The sequence below is a fragment of the Trachurus trachurus genome, assembly GCF_905171665.1.
Source record: "Trachurus trachurus genome assembly, chromosome: 18".
In the NCBI taxonomy this organism is placed as follows: Eukaryota; Metazoa; Chordata; class Actinopteri; order Carangiformes; family Carangidae; genus Trachurus; species Trachurus trachurus.
The window spans coordinates 15,346,775-15,354,695 of NC_139909.1; the positions used below are offsets into that span (position 1 = coordinate 15,346,775).

The 7,921-nt window shown below is 37.4% G+C and overlaps 1 long non-coding RNA gene across 1 annotated transcript; it reads right to left on the reverse strand.

Moving 5' to 3' along the window:
- Positions 1-4,555: 4,555 nt before the first annotated feature.
- LOC311002230 lies at positions 4,556-6,516 on the reverse strand. The gene is made up of 7 exons (XR_014596227.1): positions 6,444-6,516; positions 6,130-6,177; positions 5,974-6,036; positions 5,808-5,867; positions 5,198-5,260; positions 4,903-4,971; positions 4,556-4,805 (listed from the first exon to the last, which is right to left on the reverse strand). It is a non-coding gene; the product is annotated as an uncharacterized lncRNA (long non-coding RNA).
- Positions 6,517-7,921: the final 1,405 nt, after the last annotated feature.

Genomic DNA, 7,921 nt, shown 5'->3' on the forward strand with positions numbered 1-7,921 from the left:
GTATAAGACTGATCACCTCTGTACCAGCTATAGATCCAACCAGCTGATGGCTTCACAGAGCAGGTCAGTGTCACACTGCCCCCTGCTGGAATCCCTCGGCCACTGGCTCTCAGCTCAGCCTTTGGTTTAGCTGTTGTTGAGTTTAGAGAAAAGATCTTCAGTCATAAAGCTCAGTGCAAAGAATTTAGCTCCAAGTTGATCCAGACTTTCCCAGAAGCACATTCGTGTCTCCCTTTGTTGCAACGACACCTGAGTTTTGACACTGACTCATTCAGCCTCATTCTCTGTGGTTTACTTTGGAGGAGATATTTCTCATACCGAGCACATTCACTCTACAATAGAAACTATAATGTTTATCTTCCCTGCAGACACCAGTAGATAAGAGCAGAACAAATAAATGACTTACGTGACACTGTCTTTGTGATGACTTCACTCCACTGTGTCGAAGAGTACGATTCTCTTCTGTTTCTACCTCTACACTTGTACTCCCCACTGTAGAGAGCACTGGTTCTCCAGTAATTAACATCTGTCTCATGTGTGGTTGACCTGGGTGTTGTCCATTCATACCGCCACTCAGTGTCTCCACCTCCCTGGATATCACATGTGAATGTGATCGTCTCACCACTGAACATCTGACTCCAGCTCGGTTGTGAAGTCAATGTGACTCTGTTGGAAACTGTTCACATCAGAAATAGAAAAACATTAAAACTATCATCAAGAACACATTTCATTTTAGTCCAAACACAATCATCAAACTCACAAGTTATCTCAATGGTGACTTCACTTCCATAAGTGTAGAAGACTGGATCTCCTCGACCTCCTTTGCACCAGTAGGTTCCTCCTTGTGAGACACTGATCTCTCTGCTCTGATCACCATCTCTGCTGTTCAGATCTTCATAAGAGCCTGAGGTTCTTCTGTACCAGTAATATCTCCATTCAGCAGGTTTGTCCACAGAGCAGGTCAGAGTAACGCTGCCACCTACTGGTATGGTTGTTTCACCTGGTAGCAGTGTGGCCCTGGGTTTATCTACCATATAAGGAACAAAATCAAGGTAATTATCAATTAAATACAACAGCACATGACATTATCTGTCATTGAACCACTTCCACATCAGCCCTGTCATCACATCTCCATATTTTTTGTATTTCCTTTCTACATTTTATTTCTCATTATATTATCTGCAGTAGCTGATATTTGATAATTACATTGACCTTTAAAAATACTGCAGCATATTTTCTGTCATGAAAGCAGCAAGGAAAAACACAGTAGCCCTGGTTGAGGTTTCAAGTTTACAGTATAAGATTATTGTATATGATTATCTCATTATCCTGTTTATTTTTACAGTACATAGTTATGAAAAGAGCTCAAATACAAGCTAATGATTATAGTAAATTGGCGCAAGATAAAACAACACGACTTACCTGATACATTCAAAGAGACAACGTTACTCCTCTTTTCTACATATGTTCGCCTGTGGTAAGCAAAGCACTGGTATTCACCACTGTGCCATGTCTGGAGAGATTGTAATCTGTACCGTTTATTGGAATGGTACTGAATATATCCCTGATTGTCCTTATCAATTCTGTATAGCCAGTCAGTTTCTTTTCCTTCCTTCACTTCACATGTGAAGGTAACAGACTCTCCAGTAAAGAAGGTGGACCAGTTTGGCTCAAGTGTCAACACAAAATCTAGAAAACAACACAAACATTCATACAACAGCACACAGTTACAAATGCAACATATACAGTACGACATATAATCTATTGATCCAGTGTGTGTGGCTACTGTAGACTGAAACAATGAAGGGCCATAGAAAGTGCATGTGATAAATTACCTTCAGCATGTCCAGGGTAGAGGAGGCTCATCAGCACTAAAATGGTGGAGACTTGTCAGAAAAAAACAGAAACAACCAGTGAACAATAATCAAAGTAAATAACTAAAGAGTTTGTGAAGTTGGGTAATATTGGGTAAGTTTGAAATGAAGCAAGTCATGCTCAAAAACATGATGATCTTTAAAGCTATGTCACATAAAACCAACAAACTGATTTCTTCAAGTCAGTCTGTTTAAACTTTCAGAAAAACACAAATAAACATCAATGGACATTAATACTCACAGAACAACCCGAGCACACAGGGGGAAGTCTGTCCCATCCTCACATCCAGTCCTTTATATCAGAGAAGTTTCTTTGTTTTGTCAAGAGAAAGCTTCCAACCGAACAGAAACCAAAGGACTGTGAAGAAACAGAAGTCACATCTCATATAAATATTTCACTGGCTGCCCCCCTCCAACTTCTTCTTCTTCTGAGTTAAACTTGTCTCTGCTTCCTTCCCTTTTACTCTAAGCCGACTGGATTTTTTTTTTTTTTGCAGCGTGTACTTTAACATTTCCACACTTCTTCTGTCGCTGCAGAAACAAGAGTTTGAATTTGAATTTTATGAGACACTTTTGATTAATCACATTTCAACTGTAATGGCCGGAGAGGGCAATAAAGTTTACTGTGACTATGTTTCAGCTTTTCTGAAGTCATCAACAAACAGACTGGCACTTTCTGCTGACTGGGCTTTCTCCTCATGCATGCATTAGGAAATACATCCAAATGTCACGTTATGATGAGAGTAGGCCCACCCACATAAACACACTGTTCTTTATCAAAAGCAATCACAACTCTACCTTTGAAACAACAAAGACAAACACTGAGTCTTCTTATCATGGTTACGACAGTTGTAGCAGTCTCAATGAAACGTCACTAGGAGGCCAAAAACCATTTGTGAGGCCACATATAGACAGACGTTTCTGTTTCTGTCTGTTTCTGCATTTGCCTCACAAAGTATCAGTCATTTTACAATTACTGTAAAAGCAGCTTCATTTAAATTGATCGAGGAGCAAAAGATAGAAACACTTCCTTGTGGAAATAAATCAACCTCCCATTTACAGCACGGTTTTTGAAAGCAGATATGAAACCAAGTCTTTCTCACCACTATCACTTGAGTACAGCAAATCTTGGCAATCCACTGGCTTCTTCGTTCAATCTGAAAATACGTTCATTCTTCCGGTGAGTTTCTGTACCGAGGAGAAGTGTTCAGCTCACCCACCACCGACCCTCTTCACTTCACAGCACAATACTTGTTTCAAGTTTGTTCATAATGTGTTTTGCTTTCTTCTCACAGGAAGTAAATGAGCTCACGCACAATAGGAACAGTGTCATAAACAGAGTGTGTGAAAAGCCACACACCCCATCAGAGACTGTCTCTGATTCATTAGTAGCTATGACTAGTGTGACATTTAATGGATACATTAATGTCTATTTAAACTGTTCAAACTTAAACTGTATTTAAAATACAGAAACCACACAGGAAAACTTTTTGACTTTGCTAAAAATGTTCGATATTTAAAACAGGTGGGGCCACCCAGTTACTTCTATCTGCTGAATTTAAGGTGATGCCTTGCATATTAGGGACAAATATGAGAATAAATATTGACACAAAAGTTCAGTCATCTTGTCATTTTATTGAGAACAGCTGGATTACACTTTAGGTTAAATACATAAAAATGTTGCATCTCTGATATCTGGATGGCCGTGATACACACAGCAGCTGCCTAAATACTGCAAACACTCTATTTACATGAATATATTGATGATTCCTCTCTGTCGTCATAATGTGTCACCAAGCACTGGTTTGAAATTAAGTGACAATATATTGAAAAGCTAAAAAATCCGAATCATAATCAATCAACGCCAGTCGAGCTCAAAGCTGCAACACTTAAGTTCTTGTGTTTTGGAACCTCACATGCTCCAACAGCTGGATTTTGTACAAGAACAGTTGCAGTGGACTTTATTAACCTGTCATTTTGACTTGACCTTTGTTGTTGTGGCCAATCACAGGTCACATGACCTATCACTAGAAAACAGAATCCAAATGCCAGGACTCTGGTTTTTATTTTCACTACTTTATGTGGCCTGTGAGTTTCAAACGGCTAAACAAAACCAACTCATCCCCCTTTGCTTTCTTAAAATCCTATTCACATACACTGTAGCAGGAATATAAGGATATAATATAATGTTTGCTTGCAGTTAAAATTTAACACTGAATAAATACACTGCACAAATATTTATATACTTAAGCTGTAATATAATGTATAAAACTGCTGTTGCTGCTTTTTGGAGCAGCCTGTACTGTAACATATCCTACACTAAAACCTAAAAGGTACCACTTTACTATAAGACCTTTATAAAGGATTTATAGATATTATTAAATAGAATAAAACAGTTGTAAACACTTTGAAAATCAGAATAAACAAGTAATAACCGTTTTCCTGTATTGATGCAGGATCACAATTTGGTAAGATCAGGCAAATGCTTTTTACGACTGTTTTAACATCTTGTAACACATTAATAAAGTAGATATAAACCTTTCATAAATATTTTATAAGGGGAGTCTTATTACAAAGTGGTACCAAGTTAACAAAGAAAAATTACGATATAAATAGATAACGATATGATAATAAAGAAAAACTGTATGAAGCAATACAAATTCTAATGTACAGTAGGCACTTATAAATGTTAAATGTAAATACATCTCAGAAGTTTTGTTCTTTGTGCTAAAACAATATTAAATCTATGTGTTTATAAGCTACTGGCAATAAAAAGTGAGCATGTAAGATAAAATAAGATAATATAAGAATTACCTATTGATCCCTAAAGGGAAATTCATGTGTGATACTGTATATGGACACACTTGCAAGTCGTTGCAGAAAGTTCAGTCGACCAGTTCTTTGGTTTTGTTGACGCAGCTCTTCACAGATCTGGGAGAAGAGGAAAACAAAGACACAGGTTTATCCAAGATTCAATGCCGAGTTCATAAATCAGGACAATATTCAAATAATTACACATGATTATTACCAGAAGCTGCTCCTGTGGTTTTCACTTCAGAATAAAGAGTTTCATCAGTCGCAGTAGGAGTTGATTTTCCTGTGAGCGAGAGATGATTAGATTGAGACGGTTAACAAGGATAAATTAGAGTTCAAGTCTCCACTAAGTCAACTAAAGGTGCTGTAATGATCCTTGTGCTGAAACTGGACATGTAGTAGAGTACTGTAATAAGGCAACTGTTGTCCTGCATAAATACAAAAAATAAACATGCATTACTAAAAAGATATACGATCATAAAACACAAGTGACTACAAACTTTACCAACCTTTCTTTTTCTTGCCTTTTCCTTTGCTCAGGATGTTGACCTGGGCGTATGTGGCACCGTTTTCTAAAACAGAAGCCAGATCTCTGTGATACACAGCTGATGGACTGATGGACACATTCACATGCAGCAATAAGTGTAAGAAATTCAGGACGCGTTTGACTGGCATCAGATATAGACATGAAAGTCAAAACACACACAAACTATACCACATCTCGTGTGTTTTTTGTATTTCTAATTTTCTTACATCTCATTCAGTTTTAATCTGTGCCATGAAGAACAAACTTTCAGAAAAAAACATTCATAACACGGATTGAAGGGTGAAAAAGTGATGGCAGTGCAAGACTATTTTTACACTTAATTATCTATGATTGCACCAGCTCATTTATGAAAGACAGAAAGGAGAAGGAGGGTGGTGAACTTCCACATATAAGCTCCAGTATTTCATAATGTGAAACAGGATGACTAGAGAATAAAAAACATAAGAGAAACTAATCAGTTTCATGTCATGTCTGCAAAATGGAAATGTACATGAAGGTAATGACATCAGACAAACAATCACAATCCCATCATAGTGAATATGAAACAAGACAAATTATGAGCAAGACTGCACCTGTAGCTCCAATCTTCAAATCAGAGTAAAGAGAGGTCTCGGCTGGTTCACGCTGCTTGGCTGTTAAAGGGGGAATTTATAAAAGAAAGAAAATGTCATTGTTTTAGACACTGCAAGTCAAATAAACGTTTTAATCTTCTACATTACACATATCTGGAGCACTCACGCTTCTTTCCAATATTTTTAAGTTCAATAGAAGAATATGTCACGTCCTGAGATGCACCTGCACCTGTGATAAAGACATGTTTAAGTTACTGAGTCTCATATCAAATAAAACAGTTGCATCATTTCAAGCGACTGGCTCCAAAAGTAGAAACTGTACCATTTGCAGCATCTTCAGTTCTGATTGTATCATAGAGATGAGATTCACCTGTGGCAACAAAGAAAACCAAGGTCAGATTGATGTTTGACCTCCATTATATAGAATAAAGATCATATTATTGACAAAAATCCTCCATTGTTTTATATTTATTTGTTTGTTCTTGGACTATAAGATATTTTAATTACTCATTGTGCCCTGTCAGTAAGATATCCTCATTCTCATGGACTTCCACTTCCACAGAGTGTAAGAAATGTTAATGAATAGATAAAGAAAAAAATGAAAACGACAATAATCAGCCTTGTTGTGATACCAACCATTTAGAGGAGAGGCGTATTCACTATGTTGGCTTTGGTTATTTGTGGTGTTGCTCTCTGACTGGATCGACCTATAACATCATAAATACAGTAGATTTAACACAGAAACAGAGTGAACTGCTGTTATATTTAAGACCAGAGAGAAGAGTGTTGAACTGACCTCATGAAGCATAAATCTGTGGAAAAGACATTTGATGAATGTTAATTAATTGTCCTTCTGCTATTTTCTGTCTCAATGACATGAGTTTATATTACATTAATATTTAAAGCAGAAATAAACTGTTAAACATCAGAGGATAGATGTCTCACCCTTGGACCGTCTGTGACGACACAAGAGGAGCAGGACGACAATCAGTACGACTCCACAAAGCAGCAAAACAATCAGCAGCACAGGAAATGAAGAGCTTTCAGGTTTGGGCCCAGCTATAAATGTAAATATCGTAGATTAAATGTTACAAATAATGAAAAACTTTAAATCATAACTGACAAAATCATTTCCTAAAAGTTTAAGGCAGGTGGAAAAAAAATATTCAGAAACTAATCAATATACAGCACAGGCATATAAACATAGTACTTTATGTTACCAGTGTAACAACACAGTTCACAAAATAGAAAAAGGACAAACATTTTAACACTACTCACCTCTGACTGACACCCAGCTCTGTGGAGACTTCTTTCCTGAAGACTCACACCTGTAGAAACCTTCATCAGACTTTGACACTGCAGAGATATTCAGCTCCGTCCTGGTGTCGTTTTGGATCAGTTTGTTATTCTGATAGAAAAACACACTGGAAGGTTTTTTGTTTGTCTTGAATTCACAGCTCAGAATAACAGACTCTCCCTCAGTCACAGGATGGACGGGGCTCACCAGGATCATATCAGAATGTTTAGACCCTGTAAAACAGTCAGAACATGAAGCTTCAGTCAGAGATCAGCTGGTGCAGACCTTTAAAAACCAGCTGATAGACAATGATGAGAAACAGAATGTAAATGTTTTATTCTTATTTTAGTGACAAATTATTATTTAAGATCCAATATTTGATTTAATTTGTTTACAGAAAAAATATGAGACCAAGATGTTCATCAAAAAGCACATGCATGGAGTGCTGCATGGTGAGAAAAGTCTCTCGGTCTCTACCTCTGGTGCTCTGCAGTGTGGGGATCCCATGCTATTAGGACGGGAGACCCTAATATCCCATGGCTCTACATTATAAAGTCACTAAACACTGTAGTTGCATTTACTTAAAAGATCTTAGGCATCAACCAGAGCAGGTTATATAATGGGAGGAGACAGGATAAAAAAGCTCCTACAAAGAGAAAGACCCAGGCCTGAACGGTTAATTTGATTTCTCCTCCTTTCTTTGGTCCCTTGGCCCAGGATGTGTATCTGTCCTTATGAGTGAGGAGGACTTCATATAATCTAATGTGATGATTTACTGTATGTGTATATTAAAGCGCTTGCGTTGTTTATGTTTGTA